This window comes from Aethalodelphis obliquidens, unplaced genomic scaffold (genome assembly GCF_003676395.1).
Source record: "Aethalodelphis obliquidens isolate GAN/ISIS:26980383/991018 unplaced genomic scaffold, ASM367639v1 scaffold31, whole genome shotgun sequence".
Classification (NCBI taxonomy): Eukaryota; Metazoa; Chordata; class Mammalia; order Artiodactyla; family Delphinidae; genus Aethalodelphis; species Aethalodelphis obliquidens.
The window spans coordinates 8,821,078-8,843,291 of record NW_020837975.1 but is presented as its reverse complement, the minus strand read 5'-3'; the positions used below and the strand labels follow the sequence as shown (position 1 = coordinate 8,843,291).

General features: G+C 45.2%; 1 long non-coding RNA gene and 1 pseudogene across 1 annotated transcript in view; both read left to right on the top strand.

Annotated features, from left to right (window-relative positions):
- Window positions 1–1,567: 1,567 nt before the first annotated feature.
- The window catches only part of LOC113631038 (uncharacterized), a 30,612-nt gene continuing 9,965 nt past the window's right edge, over window positions 1,568–22,214 (top strand). Inside the window, exons 1-3 of the long non-coding RNA XR_003437168.1 lie at window positions 1,568–1,699; window positions 3,973–4,033; window positions 4,927–5,105. This is a non-coding gene — a long non-coding RNA (uncharacterized LOC113631038). The remainder of the gene's footprint in view (window positions 1,700–3,972; window positions 4,034–4,926; window positions 5,106–22,214) is intronic.
- LOC113631037 (40S ribosomal protein S4, X isoform-like) lies at window positions 13,726–15,564 on the top strand (annotated as a pseudogene).

Below are 22,214 nucleotides of genomic sequence, written 5' to 3'. Positions count from 1 at the left end.
GGGTGAACAGGGAGATGGGACTTCTTCCAAACTTGCTCTGCCTGACCTGTACTGTGTGACCTCAAGCAGGTGCCTGTGCTTTCCAGCATCATTGTCATAATAGCACCTACACTACCTACCTCACAGGTTTTTGTAAGGATCTAATGAGGTAAGTTCAGTAAAAGTGCTTTGCCAAGGGTAAAACCCCAAAGTTAGGTGTGGTTAGGACTCTGCCTCTTTCCTTTTTTTGGAAGGTGCTGATAGTAACTTTGTTTTTTAGGGCATTTCCTCCCTAGCTGCACTCTTTCTATAGACAAAGGGTGGTGGTGGATGTGGATGGGAGCCACTCCTGAGGGTCTCCTTAGCTCTGGGCCACTCCGGCCCCCTATCTCTTTGCCCCCAGAGCAGCTTGCTTTTATCACTGGTATTAACTGAGGGTCCTGGCCTGATTCATTTGAACAGTGTGTGGGGTGACCACCATTCTGGATTCCCCCAAATGGAAGCGTTTCCTGGGACTTAGGACTTTCAGTGTTAAAATCAGACAAGTCTCAAGTACACAGAGATGGCTGGGCACCACAGGTGTCCCTGGGGGTTCAGTGGGTCAGGTGTGGGTGTGATTTTTGTCTGGTGTGGCATATACACATGTCCAGCGTGCTGAGGTGTGGGTACGTGTGATTATTCATGTTTGTGCACAGTGGGTGTAGCATGGGTCTGTTGATACATTGGGGTTTTTTGTGTTGGGAATATGTTGCTGAGTGTGTAATGATGTGATATATGCATGTGTCTGTAGGATGCGCAGGGCTTCTACAGCATGCCGTATTTAGTGTGGTATGGGTAATATAAGCATGTGGGCGATGAATGCGCGTTCTTTACAGCAGGGGTTTAAGTGTATATTTTGTGTCTGGTGTAGTGTGTAATGTATGCATGTCACGTGGGTGAGGGGGTCCAGTGCGTTGTGGTGTGTGTGTGTGAAGTCGACCTCCATGTGGGGGTGTGTACAACTCAAAATACATGGTGTTTGTAGTCTGCGCATGTGAAGTGGTACGCTGTGTGTTGTGTGTCCTATGTTTTTGGTGTGTCATGGGATGCACGCATGTCTTTGGTGAGCAGAGCGAAGGCTGGGTGTATGTTGGGAGTTCTGCACTCCGTGTGGAGGTTGAGACGTGCCGTCTGTGTGCAGATGCACTGCGTTGTGTTCTGCATATGCTCCCAGCGCCGTGCCGCGTGGGCTCTGGTCCGCTGGGGAGGTGTGTGCCCTGTGTGGGCCCAAAGCAGAGGGTGTGGTCGTGTGCGGAGGTGTGGGCTAGTGTATACATGCCGGCTGTGCGGTGTCCACGTGTAGATGCTGCTCCTATGGGATGGGCTGTAGGAAGTGGCTGGAGAGCACAGGCACTGTGGACTCCTCCGCTATGGGGCAGGGGCTAGGGCGCCGCCGCCTCAATGCGCTGGCGCCGGATCTCTTGTCCCGTGACCCGCCTGCGGGCCCTTCTGGGAAGCGGGGCCACGCCCACCGCGGAGGCCGACGGGAAGCGGCTGAGGCAGAGGCGTGGGCGGTGGCGGCGTCTTTTTCCTCCCTTGCTGCGCTCTGTAAGAGCCGCTCGGTGTTTAAATTGTCCTACTTAATGGCTCCTGTCGAGTGCCGTGCCTCGCAAGTGTATTTTATCGTTTAATCCTCACGGCCAGCCCCTGAGGGGCCTTCTAATCCCCCCCCCCCGCACAGGTGAGTTACCTCAGGCTCCGAGAGGTGTAGGAGTCCGCCCGGCTGGGGCCCCTAACTCCCCAGCTTGCTGCAGTAAATTTATGACGAGGGAAAAGGCCACGGGAAATGGAATTCCCCAAATAGCGTGACCGAGTTTCCCCAAAAACCTGTCGAAAGGTGCTTGCCAAAAATCTCTCCTCAGACCTTTCTGAGTTTCTTGCCCTTGATGGAAAGGGAGGGAATCACGGTTCAGTGCTATGAAAACAAGGTTGAAAGAATGAAGATGTTAGATAAGCTTGTATGGTGTAATGATACTTCCCAGAGGTGTGTAATCGAATAATGAAGAAGCTGGTTGTCCAAAATTATATTTAATACCCGTCGTGGAGTGAAGGATTACCATCTCTTTTTAAGCTCCACATGGTCGTTCTTCAGATTTGCTTCTGGTGGCATCTAACTCCTCCTCCTCTCCTTCCTTCTTCCATCTTGCTTCATTCCTTCCTCTTTCTTTCTTCTGCCATATTTTCCTCTGTATTTGATCCCTTAGCCTGAATCATATGAAATCGCCTTCTATGTAGATCAAAACTAGTGTTGGCGGTTTCATATGTTCAACCTAATACACTTTGGAAAGCTCTTTTATATTTTGCAAAATTCAGGGGAATTGTTTATGTTTGATTAGAGTTGCAGATGTCCTGAGATTCTCACTGATTGGAGGAGCTTGCGCTTATGTATTATGGCTAGAGGGGTGGCATATGGTGTGCTGGAGCCGGCTTGTACTGGCTCTCCACGTGACTTAAATATTCCAAAATTTTTGCAAGTCAGTTGTTAAACCATTGGTAGCTTGAAATTGGCCATGGAGGGAGAATTTACACCATGAAAATTGGCTTCCCTCCTTGCCCTCCTGGGATCCAGTTTACCAGGACACTATTAGTTGTTTGATTTATCTTAGGCCAAGTGAAGTCACAGTGAAATCAGTTCAGAACCACATAGATCCCCAAACAGAAATCGAGACTGAGGGAAGAGTGGAATGGACGCTGGGGAGGCAACCAACAAGCTCAGTGGTTGTGGGAGAAAACACTGAAAACTGGGGAATGTGCTATCATGGTTCATAGTTGTAGTTCACTTTAGTTAATATTAGTCAAGCATTTATCAGTACTGTTTGAAGTACTTTATATGTGTTAACTCATTTAATCCCCACAACAACCTTATGAGGTAGATGTCATTGCTATCTCCATTTTGCAAATGGAGGAACTGAGGCTTGGAGAGGCTGAATAAGTTGGCCAAGGTTATACAGATAGTAAGTGGTAGAGTTTGGCTTTGACCTCAGTTTGGCTTTAACTCAAGGATACATGCTCTTAACTACACTGCCTGTATTACATACGTTAGGTTATACTGCAGTAATAACCCACAAATTTCAGTGTCTTACAATAATAAAGGTTTATTCTTGCTCACATTACATGTTAGCTATGCGTCAAATATGGTTCTGCTTCACACATCTTATTCTGGAACCCAGGCTGAAGGAGCAGCTCCTATCTTGGCCTTTCCCCCAGAGAAAAAAACAATTCTAGTACCATGTGATGATTCTTAAGATTCAAGTAATGTGTGACATACTTCTTATCACATTCCATTGGTCAAAGCACATCACGTGGCCAAGCTTGACTCAAGGAGGGCTGAGAAATAGATTCCGCCTCTCCCCAGGCACTGCAAGTCACATGGCAACCTGCTGGGTAGTGAATAACAGGGAACTGTTTTAGGTTATGTTCCCAGAAGCAGACCCTGAGTCAAGGATTTGTGGGTTAAGTGATCTATTAAGGAAGTGTTCTGGGAGAATCTGGAAAAGGAATGGAGGAGCAGGACAGGAAAGGAGACAAAGCTAAGTAAGGGTATAATTTCAGGCCAAGTCCTGGTCTGAGCCTTATCCAGAGGGGGTTCTGGGTACAAATTATACCTCAGAGTTCATCCCAACTCAAGGCAAGGGAGCTGGGCTTTCATATTTCCACAGCTGTCAGTCATCGGTTAAGGACTGTTCTAAGGATACTTCTGGCTTTCTGAATGTGGGTGAAGCAGTTCCAGCAGCCCTGGACCAACCCTTCAAAAAGAATCACAGGTGCATGGCTCTTGGAAACAAAATCACCCAGAAATCAGGAAAGGGAACAGAACCTGAAAAGAGATCTGAGAAAATTTGGACCGAGCACCAGTAGTGTACACTAAAGGAACAGTAATGCCATCTACCACACTGCCTCTATTTTTTACTGTTTTATTTCTATATCAAAGGTATGACATTATTTCTCCTATAGTTAATGGCATGTCTTTGATGTCAGGAAGAGGAACCCCAGTTTGCTCCTCTTGGAACAACAGGTAATGGGGAGTCATTACAGGTTTTTCAGTAACCCAGTGTAGTATTTGCTGAGCACATGTGTCTAACACTGAAATCTTTCCAGAGTGAAGAAAGATGTGTGCAGTACTGCTGTGCAGTTCTGGCAGTAACCCAGAGTTAGTGCAGCCTCCGCAGGTTAAGGGCACAGTCCCCAGTAAGACTGCCCTACTCTACCTACACCAGCTGCAAGCTCAAGGGTCCCCAGGCCATGCTCACTTCTGACCAATCGGCTGCAAATTCAGGGTTCCCATGACCCCCTCAGGTTCCATAATTTGCTAGGATTATTTATAGAACTTAGGAAAGTGCTATACTTTATGATTATGGTTTTATTATAAAGGGTACAACTCAGAGTCAGCCAAATAAAGAGACGTATAGGATGAGGTCTGGGAGGATACCAAACATGGACCTTCCCTGCCCCTTCTCTGTGGAATCTGGATGTATCATCTTCCCAGGACACCAATACATTCACCAACCAGGAGGCTCACCCAAGCTTCGAGTGTCCAGAGTTTTTATTGGGATTTCTTTATATATGCATGATTGACTGAACTCAATCTCCAGCCCACCTTCTCTTCCAGGAGGAAGTTGAGCTGATATCACATGGCTCAAATCCCCAACCCTCTAATCACATTATTGGTCTTTCTGTTGTGACCAGCCCCAATCCTGAGTCACTCATTAACATAAACTCAGGTGTGGTCTGAGGGCCCTACCACCATGGTTAACATAGACACCCCTATCACTCAGGAAAATCAGGACGGGTTCAGAAGCTCCCTCCCCAGAACCTAGGAAAAAGACCAAAATCTTTATTATGCAACATGTATCATCAGATTGAAGAATAATATTGAACTCTGAGCAGAATTTTTCTTTAATTCCACAGGCAGACATATATGTAAGAGCAAATACAGTACACAAAAGACAAAGAAAAACTATCCCATCCTAAATGCAACCAGGGAAGTAAAACAGATGACCTACAAAGGAGCTAAGAGTAACAGCAGACTTATCTGGCACAGCATTAGAGGCTAGGAGATAATGGAATATCTCCAAGAGAACTATAAGGTAGGTTGCTCTTTCTTATTGAAAAGTAAAACATAAAATAATTATAGGATACTATAGTGATATTTATCTGTCATCACAAAAGAAAGTTAATCTGTTTTGAAGTTATCCATTTAAAAACCAAAACATTAAAAAAAAAAAAAAAAACCAAAACATTATTTTAATGATTTCTGATGTAAGTTGTTCCAAAGTGTATCACCCCATCCCTCCCTTCTTAACAGATAGTTCAGGTTCAGCATTAGTGTGCTTTTAGATAGTGAGACTCCCAGGGGTTACTGAGGTCTACTAGGCTGTTTGCACCTGCGTTAAATGTTCCCACATGCTGTACTTTATATTTCTCTCTGCTTTTTATAATTCTGTCTCACTGCAGCAGCAATTTTACTGAAGCTCTTAATCTGTTAGTGATTTAATGTGCATTTGTCTGAACATAGGTCAGGGGTTTTCTCCATCCTCCTAATGTCTATAGCTCATTAGCTATATGTGACAGATTATATTTTCTGAAAATGGGCACCACAATATACCCCTTCCAGCATGTTCTCCTTACAGTGTCATGTTGGCATCATGTATGCTTTCTTCTCTTGAATCTGAGTGTGTCCATGATGTTATGTGACTTCCAAGGTCATAAAAGATGATACAGCTTCCACCTCTGGGAATGCTTATTCTTGGAACCTAATCACTATGCCACAAGGAAGGGGAGAAACCACATGGAGAGGCCCTGGGTAGGTGTCTGACAGAGCCCCAGCTGAGGCCCCATTCAGCAGCCAGCACTAATCTACCTTGTGGATGAGTGAGTGCATAAGTGAGTGAGCCTTCAGGTGAGTCCGGCTCAAGCCTTTGAGCCACCCTGGCTGAGGCCAGGTGGAGCAGAAACAAGCTTTCCAAGCTGTCCCTGTTGAGCCTGCCCAAGTTATGGATTTAATGAGCAAAAGAGTGATGGTTGTTTTAAGCCTCTAAGTTTGGGTGGTATCATTCATAGCAATAGATAACTGGAAAACTACGTGACTACTTTTTACTCACTGCTTAAAAGTTGTTCTGTGTGACTTGTTGGTTGGAGCCCTCTGAGACCTCTTAACCCAAAGGTGTCCTTTGTCAATTGTAAGGAAGTTCAAACCTTATAAATTATTTCAAGTTTCCTCCTGCTCTAGACAAAACTTCTTTGGTTTCAAGGAAGGGAAGAAACCCATTCATTTTACCTCAGGAAAGGGGGGTTTAATGAAAGGACACAGGATTATGGGAATCCAAGAACAGGAACTGCTACACAGCATGGCCTCATGGGAACTGCAGCTATTTTTGGATGTGTAAAATATATGTATACATAATATATATTATATATACAAATATATACTATATATACAAATATAGATATATAATATATATATACAAATATATATAATCTATGTATTTGCAGCTTTTCTACCACTCTCTGCACATATACTATATTCTTTTCTCACTACATAGTCTTAGTTATTCATCATTTCAGAAGTGGGTCGTCACATCTTTTCCCACTTCCTAGTCCCCTTTCTAATCTCAATCTTTATAATTCAAGTGCTACTACTGATTCAGTACCCAGTTTCCATTTCTTGAAAAAACATCTGATTAAAACAGCTCCTCTTTGCTAAATAAGACCCCACAAAGCACAAGCATCTGGGCTAATTACACCTGAACTGACCTTGGTCAGGTGTCCATCCCAGGGCAGACAGGTGCAATTTTGAGGTAAGGAGTACCTCAGAAAGAGTGTGGGTGTGCATGTAGTGATTGACCTCTAGAACACCTTCTCATTAAGGCTGTTAACTCCTGGACAGAAAATGAAAGCTGAGATGGGCACAAGCATGACCAGATAAGAGTAGCACATAATCAGGAACTGGCAGCCCAGGGAAGCATCAAGAATGACGGAGAATGAACAAGAACCATGTCTGGCAGCAGATGGTGAGACCTACAGGCCTTGGTAACACTTGCAGGTGGCATTTCACCCTTGATGGCTCCATGGTGTCCTACAGAGTCTCCAGAGTCCAGCAGACTCTGAGTTCAAATTCTAGGTCAACTGATCTAAAAGCTGTGAGACCTCAGGCAAATTACCCTCTCTGAACTTTGATTTCTTCTTCTGTAAAATGAGGATAATATTGCAGGGTGAAGGTGGGAATTAAATACTTAACACAGGCCTCATTGCAGCCACTCACTAAACATGAACTCCCTTGCTTCCTCCACTTGGGAGTCAGAGCTCCCTTTCCAAGTTGTGAAATGTGCTGGGACAAAGATCCTGTGGCTAGAGGTCAAAAGGTTTCTCACCCCAGTTACTCACAGCCTCAAAGGAGTTCCCTGCCTCAGGGCTTTGCACCTTGCAAAGGCGAAACAAGCGTTTATGGGTCCAGGTCTGCCCTGATGGGGCCACCAGCTATACCTTTTTCTAAAAATCACCAGATGCCTAAAAATCTGCAGAACAGAGAGACTGTAGATGGTTTGGAGACATACCAAGAAATGTGCATGTTAGAAATCAGTGAACAGAAATTTACAGTGTAACAGCATTGAAGCTCTTGGATGGGCCCCCTCTCATTTTAAGAACCTAGTGAAATTATGAAACCATCAGGCAGATCTCGGTCCCGTGAAGACTCTCACTGTCCTCAGGCAGTTCAGCACTCTGTACAGCAGCGGTTACTAAATGTCGTGTGTTGCATGTCGGATGCCAGCACCGAGGCACAGAGGCTGAGGGGTGGAGCACTGGATCAGGAGTTCCAGGCCTGGGGTCCATTCCCAGCCTTGCTGCTGACTAGCTCTGTGTCCTTGGGCAAGTCATTTTCCCTCTCACATCCTGGATCTCCACACCTATAAAATAGGAAGGCTGGACCAGACAGTTTCCAAGAGGCCTCAGACTCAAGTAGGGAAGGAGTATCTTTGTGATTAAAAGAACCCTTAAAATTACCCAAACATCAGTTCAAATCCTGTCTTTTCCAATATTAGTGGTGTGACCCTGGGAAAGTTGTTTAACCCCTATGCACCTCAGTTTCTTTATCTGTAAAGTGGGTACAGTTACAGTGTAAGGTTGCTCTGAAGACTGAAGAAGATAATACGTGAATGCATGCAACACAACGCCTTGTACATAGTAAGTTTTTGATGAATGTTAGATATTGTTATTAGTGAATGGGGATTTTAAAATATATTTTTGAAAGCACAGCTCCGTTAATCATATTGACCCCTGGGGCTCCCCAGGCCAGAATCAACAGGTTTCTGGAACATCAGAAGAGGAACAGATACAAATTTGTACAACAAAGGCATTGCTGTCCTTCAGTTAACAAGTTTCCCTTTGTTGGTGGTGATGGGGGCCTCCTTGTAAGGCAATAATCTTGAAAGACAGGCTATGGGGAGAAAGAAATGATTTTATAAATGTTTTAAGCTCCCACTCCCTTAAGTGAGCTTGGAGGACTTGACCATTAAGGAGGTTACTGTAAGCCAGGCTACAGAGAACTCAGTATATGGCACAGAGCAGTATTTCTCTAACTTCCCGGGAGAGAACTAAACTCAGATTCCTGGGTCACACCCCAAATTACTTGATGAGACTGTCCAGGATGGGAGCCTCTGAAGGAACATTTTAAGCCAGTGCCCAGCTACTCTTGTCCGGGAAGTTTAGGAAATCCTGGCAGAGAGGGTATGCCCGCCCCTCAAGCCCTGGTGCATTGTGAGAAGGAGAAGGAGAGGGATGGGGGGGGCAGTAGGTTGCGAGACTGAGAACTGACCCTTCCCTAAGGTACATAGGGGGAGGGAAGGGAGAAATGGTCCTTTTAATGAGGTGACTGAATATTTATCTGTTAGATGCAGTTGAAATGGAAGCAGACCAAGATGCCTAATTGGCAAGTTGTCCCCTCCCTTCTCAGTTCCCACTCCCTGAGGTGTGGATTCATGAGACAGATTAAATCAGTCTCAGGAAATGGGAAAAAAAAATAATGTCTTCTTTGTACATCTGAGTGTCCTGTCATCAAAATGTCACACCATTGTTGTGATGAATTAGGAGATTAGGATTGACATATATACACTAACATGTATAAAATGGATAACTAATAAGAACCTGCTGTATAAAAAAGTAAATAAAATAAAATTCACAAAAAGAAAAAAGAGACACAGGCTGAAAAGCCTTGGGAAAAAACAACAGCAAAAAACAAAAAGAAAGGGGGCCAAGAAGGAAGGTTCTGATGGCCCTTTGGCTACCAGCAAAGCAGTCCCTGCAGAACAGTCAGGTCTCCCAGTGGGGCCTGAGAATGGGATAGAACTTTCCAAAAAGGAACTGATCCGCAGGAAGTGAGAAGAGTTCATTCAGAAGCATGGGAGGGGTATGGAGAAGTCTGGAAAGTCCAGTAAGTCAGATGCTCCCAAGGAGAAGGGCAAAAAAGTGCCCCGGATGTGGGCACTGGGTGGCACTGCTAACAGGGAAGTCCTGGACTATTGCACTCTCACCACCAGTGGAGCCCCTGAGGGGCCCCGCCCGAGGACATCAGCTTGATTCGAGGGACTGGGTCTGGGAGGCAGCTTCAGGATCTAGACTGCAGCAGCTCAGATGACGAAGGGGCTGCTCAAAACTCCACCAAACCTAGTGCTACCAAGGGGACTCTGGGTGGCATGTTTGGGATGCTGAAGGGCCTTGAGGGTTAGAAGAGCTTGAGTCGTGAAGACATGGAATCTCTGCTGGACAAGATGCATGACCATCTCATCGCTAAGAACATGGCAGCAGACATTGCAGTGCAACTCTGAATCTGTGGCCAACAAGCTGGAAGGTAAGGTGATGGGGGCATTCAGCACGGTGACTTCCACTGTAAAGCAAGCTCTCTAAGAGTCCCTGGTGCAGATTCTACAGCCACAGTGCCTTGTAGACATGCTCCAGGATATCATGGATGCCCAGCATCATCAGTGCCCTTATGTGGTCACTTTCTGTGGTGTCAACAGCATGGGGAAGTCTACTAATCTTGCCAAGATTTCCTTCTGGCTGTTTAAAAAAAAAAAAAAAAGTCACACCATTGTTATCAAGAATTCTTCATCCAGGAGTCTCTCCAGCTCTGAAACCTTATGGGTCTAGGGTCATTCAGGAGCTAAGCCTGGTTAGGGCCGCTTTGGGTCCAGGAAGCTGCCCTTTGCCTTCAGGGCAAGAACCAGAGAACACTCTTCTAGGCTGGCTGGGAAACGGTTTGGGGGCAAGAGGCTGGAGATTAAATCTTCCCAAAGGAACCACATAGCCACCAAATTAAAGGATAAGCCCACCCAGATGGTTTTGAGAGCATGCTTCCCTGGCCTTGGCATTCTGGGTTTCTCCAATGGTCACACTTCTCCTGGGCCAAGGGTTCATATCCCTGGGACTCTGCCCACTTTCTGTAAGGGATTTCCTTCTTTTTCTTTTTTCCTTTTTCTAGTCACTTCTCACACTGCCCTAGTATAGATGAAGAACCCTGAAATTCTAAACATCTAATGCTTTTGATTATTAATTGTGGAAATAATAATCATAATAAACTCAGATTTGAATCATCATTTATACTGTTTTTAAGTTTTAAAAAATTGTGGTAGAATACATATAAAATTTATCATTTTAACCATTTAAAGTATGCACCTCATTGGCATTTAGTACACTCACAATGTTTTGCAACCATTGCCACTATCTAGTTCCTGAACATTTCCTCACCTCAAAAGGAAACCCTGCACCCGTTGGTCACTCTCCGTTTATCCCTCCCCCCCAGCCACTGGCAACCATTAATCCGCTTTCTGTCTTTATGGATTTGCCTATTCTGGATATTTCATGGAAGTGGAATCGTACAATATGTGGCCTCTGGCTTCTTTCAGTTAGCAAAATGTTTTCAAGGTTTATCCATGTTGTCATGTATCAGTACTTCTTTCCTTTTAAAGATTAAATAGTATTCCATTGTATCGATGTACTACGTTTTGTTTATCCATTCATCAGCTGAAATCCTTTATACTTTTAAAGTGCTTTTTATATACACTGTGTCTGTCACCTGATCCTCACAGAAACTGTGGGAGGTAGTCAGGGCAGGTACTATTCATAATTATTATGATTCTCCCCATTTTACAGATGAAGAGATGAGGCTCATAAAGGTAGGATTACTTGTCCAAGGTCCCATAGCTGGTTAATAGCAGAACCAGAATCAGAAACCAGGTCTCTGAGTTTGAATGACCAAAACCTTTCTTGGGCAATTTGCCTTGTAATCACTAACAGTGTCCTTCCTCCAAGAAGATTATGAGTGGACACATGCTCACTATGGCAAGGCAGTTGAGGACCAGTGAGGGTTCAACCCTTGGACAGGCCTAATTTTGTCCAGTGGCAAAGTTGGTCACTGCCTACAAGGCCTGATCTTGCCAGGCTTCTGTTCAGACCTCCTTAAGGACTCTCCTTACATCTGTGCATGAAACATACTCACCTAGAAAGCTATACTCTCCCAGCACCAAACCTAGCAGTCAGGGCTTCATAAATGTTTGCCAACTGAGACATTTTAAGGGCCTAAGGGTTCTCTGATGCTTTGCTTTTTCTCCCCAGTAACTACTGTGTCACCAGTAGCAATCTCCCACTATCCAGAGCAACCCCTTGGGCCTTATTACTTGGAATGAATAACAAGCAACTAGGAACTCTAGCTCTTTAGTACAAATGAGCAGGATTTTGGGGAGTGGAATCCCACTCTGCAGCAGTGAGGGTGTTATTCCTGTAAAAATAACAAAACCAAATAAAGGAAGGTTTGAAAAACTGAACAACGCAACAAAAATGACCCATAATCTTACTGTTATTTTGAAGAATTACCTTCCATTAGATTTCCTTCCTTTCTACCTTCCTTCCTTCAATCCACCACAAATGTAATACAAAATATTGTAATATTTTAAACATTACCTAATATCTCGCACCCAGAGACAACCCTGTGAACATTTTGCGTATTTTCTTCCAGTCTTTTTCAATACCTTTTTTCATAATTGCGGTTATACAGAATGTTCCATTCTGTTAGTATATATGTATTTTCTGTTACAAGTTTTCTCTAATAAAAGCAATATATGTTTATTACAGAAATTTATGGAAAAAAATTTCAGAAACAGAAGGAAATAAAAATTACTTAGAATGTTCCTTCCACAGATGGAAATTTTAACATGCATTTTTTTACATAGCTGTAATCCTACTGAATACAGTTTTCTTTTCTTTTTTCCCACCTACCTTATTAGTATTTCCCCATGTTGCCTCATAGTCTTTATCATTAACTTTATTTTTATTTTATTTATTTATTTGTTAATGTTTACTTTTTATTTATTTATTTTATTTTTGGCTGCACCCCTTGGCATATGGGATCTTAGCTCCAGGGATCAAACCCCCACCCCCTGCATTGGAAGCGCGGAGTCTTAACAGCTGGACCGCCAGGGAAGTCCCTTATTTTTATTTTAATTTTTATTTATTTATTTTTTGCGGTACGCGGGCCTCTCACTGTTGTAGCCTCTCCCGTTGCGGAGCACAGCCTCCGGACGTGCAGGCTCAGTGGCCATGGCTCACGGGCCTAGCCGCTCCACGGCATGTGGGATCTTCCTGGACCGGGGCACGAACCCGTATACCCTGCATCAGCAGGCGGACTGTCAACCACTGCGCCACCAGGGAAGCCCTATTTTAACTTTTAATAGGTAACACATTTACATAGTACAATATTCAAAAAATTCGAAGGATACTATGGAAAGGTTTTTTCCCACCTGTTTCTCATTTGCCAATTTTTCCTTCCGCAGTACCCACTGTTACCTGTTCCTTGTGGACCCTCCTCCTGAAGCACCCTTCTATGCATATCTAAACAAATACATTATACTTAATTATATTCTTCCCTATCTTTTCATTTTTTACACAAAGAATAATGAACTATTCTCACCTTTTTAAACTCAAGAGTATATCTCAGAAGACTTCCTATTTATATTCAAACAGAGCTTCCTCATTCTTTTTTTTTTTTTTTTAACATTTTCATTGGAGTATAATTGCTCTACAATGGTGTATTAGCTTCTGCCCCATAACAAAGTGAATCAGTCACACGTATACATATATCCCCATATCTCTTCCCTCTTGCGTCTCCCTCCCTTTTTTTTTTTTTTTTTAACACCACACAGGATTCTGCTTTACGTAGTGTAGCATAATGTATTAAACTAGGCCCCATGGTGGAGAGGCAAGGTAGGGGTATGGGTATGGGTACAAACTACTATCTATAATATAAATAAGCTATTGTACAAGGATATATAGTAAAACACAGGGAATATAGCCAATATCTTATAATAACTATAGGTGGAATATAACCTTTAAAAATTGTGAGCCACTGTGTTGTACACTGGAAACTTATCACTGGAAACTTATATAATATTATACATCAACTATACCTCAATTTAAAAAAAAAAAAATTAGGGGACTTCCCTGGTGGCGCAGTGGTTAAGAATCCCCCTGTGCAGGGGACATGGGTTTGAGCCCTGGTCTGAGAAGATCCCACATGCCTCAGAACAGCTAAGCCCGTGCGCCACAGCTACTGAGCCTGTGCTCTAGAGCCTATGCTCCGCAACAAGAGAAGCCACTGCAATGAGAAGCCCGCGCACCGCAACTATAGAAAGCCCACAAGCAGCAACGAAGACCCAATGCAGCCATAAATAAATAAATTAATTTTTTAAAAAAATATTAGACCCCATCGATGAATATTCAAGTTATTTCCAATCTGTTGCAAACAATACTACAGTGACTAACATTGTACGTATATCATTTTTCATGTGTGAGCATCCATCTGTGGAATAAACTTCTAGAAGTGGAATTGCTGGGTCAAAAAGTGAATGCATTTATAATTGATAGATACGGCCAAATTGCATTCTGTTGGCTAGCAGCAGCAGCATATGATTTAACCCAGTGTCTAGCCTTAATTACTTTCTCCATCTTTTGTTAACCCTATAACAGAGTTAGAACCAGCCTCAGCCATAAACCAATTTCCGTTTTTGGCCACTCATATGTAATCTGTAATATATTGAAGGCCTACTGGATAACAGACATGTGCTGTGTGTTGAGAAACAAATATGCATAAGACAAGGTGCTGTCCTTGGAAGCTGGTCTTGGGAGCTAGTGGGGGCTGGGAGGGGAGCAAGGAGGAAGGGATATGTAAGAAGAGCCCACCAGGGCTCTGCCCACCAGGCCCTAAACTCCCGAGGAGGAGGAGCTGGGTCTGTTTTTGCTTTCCTTATCCCAGCACCCAGCAGAGCACAGGGTAGGTAGCTGGCATTCAGTATACACTGAGTAGATAAATGATTAAATAATTGAATGTCTGGTGTGGAGGAAAGGGGAAAAGGTTCTAGAGTGAGGCTATTGGTCAGGGCAGGCTTCACAGAGGAGAACAGCAGTTGAGGGCCTCTTTTTTGAGGATTAATTTCACCAAAGTGAAACTCTAGCCCAGAGAGGCTGTTTGTTGGCTTCCTGACTCATAAAGAACAGTTGGGCAAGGTCGGGGGTGACACTTAGGAATGATCTGGGGTCAGATTTGAGTGGGTGAAGTTTGGGGGTCCCTCTGATAAGCCCTGGACAATGGGTATCTTCAAAATAAGGCAAAGGGGCTCTTTTCATGCCTAGTGCAGTCATGGCTTATGGTCCCAAGAAGCACCTGAAGCGCGTAGCAGTTCCAAAGCATTGGATGCTGGATAAACTGACTGGTTGGTGTGTTTGCTCCTTGTCCATCTATTGGTCCCCACAAGCTGAGGGAATATCTCCCCCTAATCATTTTCCTAAGGAACAGACTTAAGTATGCCCTAACAGGAGATGAAGTAAAGAAGATCTGCATGCAGTGTTTCATTAAGATTGATGGCCAGGTGCACACTGATTATAACCTACCCTGCTGGTTTTATAGAAGTCATGAGCATTGACAAGACTGGAGAGAATTTTTGTCTCATCTATGACACCAAGGGTCGCTTTGCTGTTCATCATATTATACCTGAGGAGGCCAAGTATAAGTTGTGCAAAATGAGAAAGATCTTTGTGGGGACAAAAGGAATCACTTATCTGGTGACCCATGATGTTCGCACCATCTGCTACCCTGATTCCCTCATCAAGGTGAATGACACAATTCAAATTGATTTGGAGACTGGCAAGATTAATGATTTCATCAACTTTGACACTGGTAACCTGTTCATGGTGACTGGAGGTGCTAACGTGGGAAGAATTGGTCACCAACTAGAAGGGACATTCCTCGTTCTTTTGATGTAGTTCATGTGAAAGATGATAATGGCAACAGCTCTGCCACCCGGCTCTCCAACATTTTCATTACTGGCAAAGGCAACAAATCATGGATCTGTCTTCCCCATGGAAAAGGTATCCTCCTTACCATTGCTGAGGAGAGAGACAAGAGACTGGCGGCCAACAGAGCAGTGGATAAAATGATCTCTAGGTGACATGATTGGAAAAGTCTTTGTACTTAATTAAAGATAATACCACATTAGGGCTTCCCTGGTGGCGCAGTGGTTGAGAGCCCGCCTGCCAATGCAGGGGACACGGATTCGTGCCCCGGTCCGGCAAGATCCCACATGCCACGGAGCAGCTGGGCCCGTGAGCCATGGCCGCTGAGCCTGCGCGTCCGGAGCCTGTGCTCCGCAATGGGAGAGGCCGCAACAGTGAGATGCCCACGTACCGCAAAAAAAATAAAAAAGATAATACCACATTAAAAATAATAAGGCAGAGGGTCTCTGAGTTGAGACAAAGGAAGAAAAGGGAGAATGGCTAGTGAAGACTGCCAAGGAGAAGTTAGGTGCAGAGTGCAGCTGTTGTGGGGGAAAGGCCACTCCCCCAACCCTGTCCCAGACTTTGGTACACCCTGGTGGTATTATCTTTAATACCAGGTCACCAGCCTGCTGGTGCAGGCTGCAGAAAGGCTGCCCACCCCTGCCCCATCAACCAGATTCCAAACCCCAGAAACTGGTCTGATGGCTTGGAAACTCCGACTACATCCCCAGGAACACAAGTGCCCGATTCTCTCTTTGGGGAGCAAACAAGCATGGTTTTAGCTCCTCTAGTTCATTTCCTAGAATTTTAGAAAGAACAGTTAAAGATTTGACTCTTACAGAAAGTTAAATACCAGCCCATCCCCCACCAGCCCATTTGTTTTACAGGTGAGGGAGCTGAGACCCAGAGAGGTGAGGTGGACTACCTGAGGCCACTCAGAAGCAGCGCTAGGTCTAGAAACAGAGCTTCAACTCTGTATCCAGTGCTCTCTGCTCTGAACCAGGGGATGGAGGTCAGGATGGTGACCTAGATGTGGCTCTGGGGCCAGAGAGGGGAGACAAATGCAGGAGCTGGAGGCAGGGTAAGAGCCAGGGTAGGGGTAGGGGTCAGCTACCTACACCTGTTCCAGTTGCTGGGTTATAAACCCTCTAGGAATTCCAGATATTCCACTCATGTCTAAGTTCCCTCCTTGGAAGCAGGTTTGCCAACATGGGTTTCAGAAAGGCCTCGGCCCAGATAAGATAGATGTGTCATGGAGAGAAGCAATCTGGATAAGGGAGGGGGTGCTGGACCACCAGGTTCAGGGGACCATCTTGGGAAAAGCTGTCCCAACCCTGCATTCCCAGGGGCCCAGGATGGCTTCTAGCAGTGACTCAGGGCTTGCAGGCAATATTCCTGGGAACCCAGCCAGAGCAGAGGGGTGGTAACAGGCCCAGATCCTCTCTCATTCCTGGATAAAGGGTGAGAGGCTACTCCTTCTCCTGGACTCTTGGGACATTGACTGCTCTTGGGAAGCTGATTTGAGAATATACCAGAACTTGATTTTCTCTGCATAAAATCCTTAGGGGGGTCTCACTTTGGGATTTAGCCTCTGAAATACCTTTCTGGATACCCTTTCAACCCTGGCCCACCCCCAACCAGGGATTCCTGAGGGGTGAGGGGCAAGTGCATTCCCTTCTCCTGCTGTGGAAGAGGAAAGAAACAATTTACCTATTAGAGTAGACAGAGCTGAATGAAATGATGAAATAACAAAATGATGAAATAAAAAAAAAAAACTATCTCTTACATCAGTGAGTGAGTATCTTCAGGTTCCTTGGCTCCTGGTAATCCTCACAGCATCCCTATGAGAGGTTTTATAAGTCCCCTTTTACAGATGGGGAAACTGAGGCCCAGTGAAGTTATGTTACTTTTTCTAGGACACAGAGAGGAAAGTACCCAAGGGCAGGGCTCCATGGCTACTGGCCTAGACAAAGTGACTCCTCCCATTCAGGTCCTTGCCCCTACACCACCCCAGGCCTCCCCTGAACAGCTCATTGGCTTTTCAATGATAAACTCACTCAAAGAGAAACTGAACAATACTGGTAGCGGGCGTGTTTTTTCAGATTTGGGGGATTGTAACTCATATTAAGAAATGCATTTAATACCACAATGCAGTAACCAGACATAATTCACAGCACTTAGAATAGTTGGTAATTATTTTTTGTTTATTTACAAATATGTAAAAACAAATGGAAGTTTCATAAAATAACGCTTCCCCTTTCTGCCTGAGATGCACTCAAGCATTTTCTGTTCTCTGCTATTCTGTGTCATTATTTTTGAAAAGTGCTCATGTGACTCACTAAATTGACTCCATGACCTGCAGTTTGAAAAGCGCCTTTATGGATGGCAGCTGGGTCCCCCCCACCCTTGTCCGCAGGTGGGAAGCAGACAGTGAGGAAGGAGGTCCGACTGTGTACACTTTGTGCCTGGCATTGAACTGTGCCCTTTGGGGACACAGGAAAAGGTACACGCACCTGGATCTCACCCTTCAGTCATTTATAAGCAGAGGAACAAGACTTCCCACACATAAGACAAAGCTGACACAAATTAAAGGCAGAAAGAATCGGTGCCTCTTAAGGACTATATTAGGGCTGCTGTAACAAAATACCACAGACAGGGTGGCCTGAACAAATTTACTTCATCACACTTCTGGGGGCTGGAATTCTAAGATTAAGGTGACAGAAGGCTTGATTTCTCCTGAGACCTCTGTCCTTGGCTTGCAGATGGCTGTCTTCTTGCTGCCTCTTCACATGGTCCTCCCTCTGTACACACACACCCCTGGTGTCTATGTATCCTAATCTCTTCCTATGAGGACACCAGATAGATTGGATTCTAAGGTACTGGGGGATAGGGCTTCAACATATGAATTTGGGAGGGAACAGTTGAGTCCATAACAAGAATCTATGTGCAGAGCACTAGCTCATGCATCTTTACCCCAGGCTGGGCCCTGTGGGCCTTATTCCTGTTTTGAACACAAGGAAGCTGGTGTTGGGAGAGTTTGGTAATGGCTTGTAGTCCTCCAGTTGACAAGTAATGGCACAGCATTTGAGTTCATGTTCCACCCTCTCACATATTGTAGACTTTTGGATTTCATGGGAGACGATGGAGCTGGGCTGAGTTTTAAAAGGCCATCCTGCAGGCAGATGGGAGATGAGTGAGGGCAGAGGAGAGGGAGGAGGCAGTGCTTAGGCAGGACCTCATAGCTTTGTCCAGGTGGATGGAAGAGAAGATAGCTTTACAGACAAGGACAGTGAGAACTGGAAGGTCCTCCTGAGAATTCAGTCCACCCTTCCCATTTCATTGGTGAGGAAACTGGGGCCGGGAAAGGAAAGAGTGATTCAGTGCTTCCACATTGTGTATCTGTGTGTGAAAGTCTTGTCTCCTCCCTCTACTCAAGGCCAAACAACATTGTCAGCTTCTCTGTGCTCTGCGTAGGGCCCAGTATGCCGTTCAGAATAGAGATTCAGATGTTTACTCTAGACATGAGACCCTGGGAAGGAAAGGGACAGTGGGTATGGGGGCGTCTCAGTTTTATGCCTCTTGACCCCAATGGTGGTGTGTAAAGGTGTACACTACACCTCAGGAAAAAGCAAGCAATTGCTAATCACACTCTTAGAGCATGAGGATGTAGATTATATATACACACACACATACACACACCTGCTCCCCACAACATACACACTTTTTACCCCCTTTTTTTTTTTGCGGTACGCGGGCCTCTCACTGTTGTGGCCTCTCCCGTTGCGGAGCGTAGGCTCAGCGGGCCATCGCTCACGGGCCCAGCCGCTCCGCGGCATGTGGGATCTTGCCAGACTGGGGCACGAACCCGTGTCCCCTGCATCGGCAGGCGGACTCTCAACCACTGTGCCACCAGGGAAGCCCCCCCTTTTTAAACTTTTCATGAGAAACACCCTTCAGCCAATTTGGAGTCAGCACCAGAGGGTCTTTTCTCTCTCCAGACTCCTCTTTCCTCTTCTCCCTGCAACCACTAGAATTCTCCATGTTCTCTCATACATCTTCAAGTGAGGTTTTTGCTATAGACAAGCCTCTCTTTCTTTGACCACATCTCAAAGTGTCTGTTATTTTTCTAAAATATTTGCCCAGTGTTGGACTGGTAAATGTTGAACAACCAGCTCTCCAGGGGAAAAAGAGATACATCAATAATTTCAAAAGAGTCAATTGTAGTATTGGGTTGGCCAGAAAGTTCATTCGGGTTTTTCCATAACACCTTACTAGGAAGGGATGAATTTTGAATATATATTACTTTTGTTTTTAATATAATTTATTTAATTATGTGTTTATATCATGCATTTACAACAGAGGTGAAAATTGGTTCTTGGCAGGGGATGAAAAAGTCTTACTCTTCTTATGTAAATATAAAGCACAAATATACATCCAGTGCATAAACAGACATACAATATATCTGTGATATTAAAATTTCACAGGGAGGGTGGTAGGAGATTAGGGGGAAAATGTCTAAAAAGTTTCCTTAGGAGGCAGTAATGAACAAAAGGCCGAGAGACACTGATTCATACAGTTTAATTTTTAGTGATGGCTCCGTTTAACAACCAGCTCACAAAATTCCTGAATATTTAGCAATTGGCTCTGGCAAGCCTGTATGAGCTGGTTCCAGTACACCCCCCAGCCCTGGTGTGAGGCTGGTGGGAACAAAGTAGAGAAGGGAAAAAGAACCCCCCTCTGCCACCCAAGCAGTGCAGCAGGCTGGTAGGAAAGGTGGCATGCAAGGGGTATTAAGATAAAGAGTCTTTGGACCCCCATAAATCAGTGGGGGCTGCCCCTCTATCAGCCACTGAATCTCTACCCACGACCTTGGGTCTTGGCCCATGTCATCCCATCAGACGGTTCCCCTGTCTTCCAGTAGTCCCAGGGCCTAGGCAACATGGCAGATGGGTGGTGGCATCCTGCAGGGCCCCCCAACCCAACAGGATACAACAGGGATTTGTGCACACACCCTCACCCTTGCCCCTGAAGGGAGCTTCAGAGAATTCACACTTTGTTTAGTGCCTCTTGTTGGGTGGTTCTGATAAAAGGCATACCTCAGGCAGGCGTGGGGAGGGGGGCGGGAGGGTCAGGAAGGGAGGGGCTTGTTTTCCCATTGGGAATCAGAGAGGCCCATTCAGTGTTCCTCCTCATCAGATGTTCCTAGTGATGAGGATGACACAGCCCTCAGTGCTTGATTAAGGTTGGGCCCCTGGAAACTTGGAAGGCTTTGGGTAGCTTTCAGAGCTGCCTAGGGTGGGGTTGGAGAGCTGGGGACCTCAGGCATGCAGATCCCAACAGATTCCAGCATGGGGCCCCCGGTTGGTCCTTCACCCTTGCTGTGTCAGTGGCAGAATGGGGATGGAGGGTGCCCTCCTTGAAGCATTGACTATGGTTGCTCTAATTGCTTCAAGGGAACCCGTCCAGAGACAGCCAAAGGCACTTTGTTTTCTGTAAACAAGGCAGAGAGGAGACACTGAGAAACCTGGGAAGAGGAAGTTCCCTTTCTTCCCTCTAGTCTGTCTCTCCCCCTTTCCTGACCCATTAGGAAGCTAGGGTCTTACCCACTTATCCCAGAGGCTCTCTGAATCGTCACAAAATCTCCACATAGTTCCTTAGAATCTCATTCTCTAAAGGCCCAGCTGCCTCCCAAAAGGGTCAAGCCTAGAAGCCACCCCAAACAGCAACTTTCCTTTACAGCTTTGCCTTTCCCTGCCCTGTAAAATAGGCTTAATCATTGCCTTCTCACTGGGTCAAGGAGTAGGAGTTAATTGGTATGAGTTGAGTGCTCTAAGACTCCCAGTCGAGGCTCTGGTGATCATCGCCCTTTTGTGCCTCCAGCTGCTCTGAGCCTTCTTTTTACAAAGGTCATTTATATGGTGTACTCCTCCACTAGTTCTCCAAAGACTCACTGGGGACTTGCCCCACTCCCTATCTGACAAGACTGTTCCTATCAGTCACTATACCAGCTTCCAGCTTTGGGGCTTTTTTAGTCCTCCCTTAGGAGGCCCCTGAGGCCAGCCCTATCACTTGGAGCTGAGGGAGGCTGGGATCTACACTAGCAGAGGATGGCCAGCCTGCAGTATGATCCAGGAAGAGTTAGCCATAGGGCTCCAAACAGGTGGGCTACATGCCTGAGAGGGCTGGCCAAGGTCAGCTGGCCAAAGATCAGGGGCAGGAATTCCAGTTCTCATGCTTACCACTTCCTACCAACCCCAGAGCCTTTGCACATACTATTCCCTCTGCCTGGAACTCTTTTGTTTTCTTCATTTGATTAACTCCCACTCATCTGCCCCAGCCCAACCATTACTTCCTCCGGGAGTCAGCTTTCTCTCATTTTCTACGTTTATGACAAATCTCTGTGATTACAGTTTTCATAGCAAAGGGATCCTGTTTATTGGACCTAACTTTTTCGGGTGTTAAAATTTGATTAACCTCTGTGTCTCCATTTTAGGCTTCCCAAGAGTAGGTAGAATGTCTGTTCCTGCTCCATTGCACCCCTGTCTAAAGATTTATTGAATGGACGGATGAAATGAGTTTACCACCTCTGTGAGGCCGTCACCACATGACATTCTCTACCTTGTGCTGCAATTAACTGTTTATATGTCTGTCTCTCTAGGACTTGAGGTAATGAGGTGACTTGGTGAAGAATGTGTGTTGTGGAGCCACACTGATTGGGTTCATATTCAGGCTCTGCCGCTTACTAGCTAAATAACCTCAGGCAAGTTACTAAATGTCTCTGTGCCTTGGTTTCCCCATCTGTAAAATGAGGGTAATAGTACACGAGTTAATGCGTGTGAGATGCTTAGAGCAGGGTCAGGCAGGTAAGTGTACTCCAA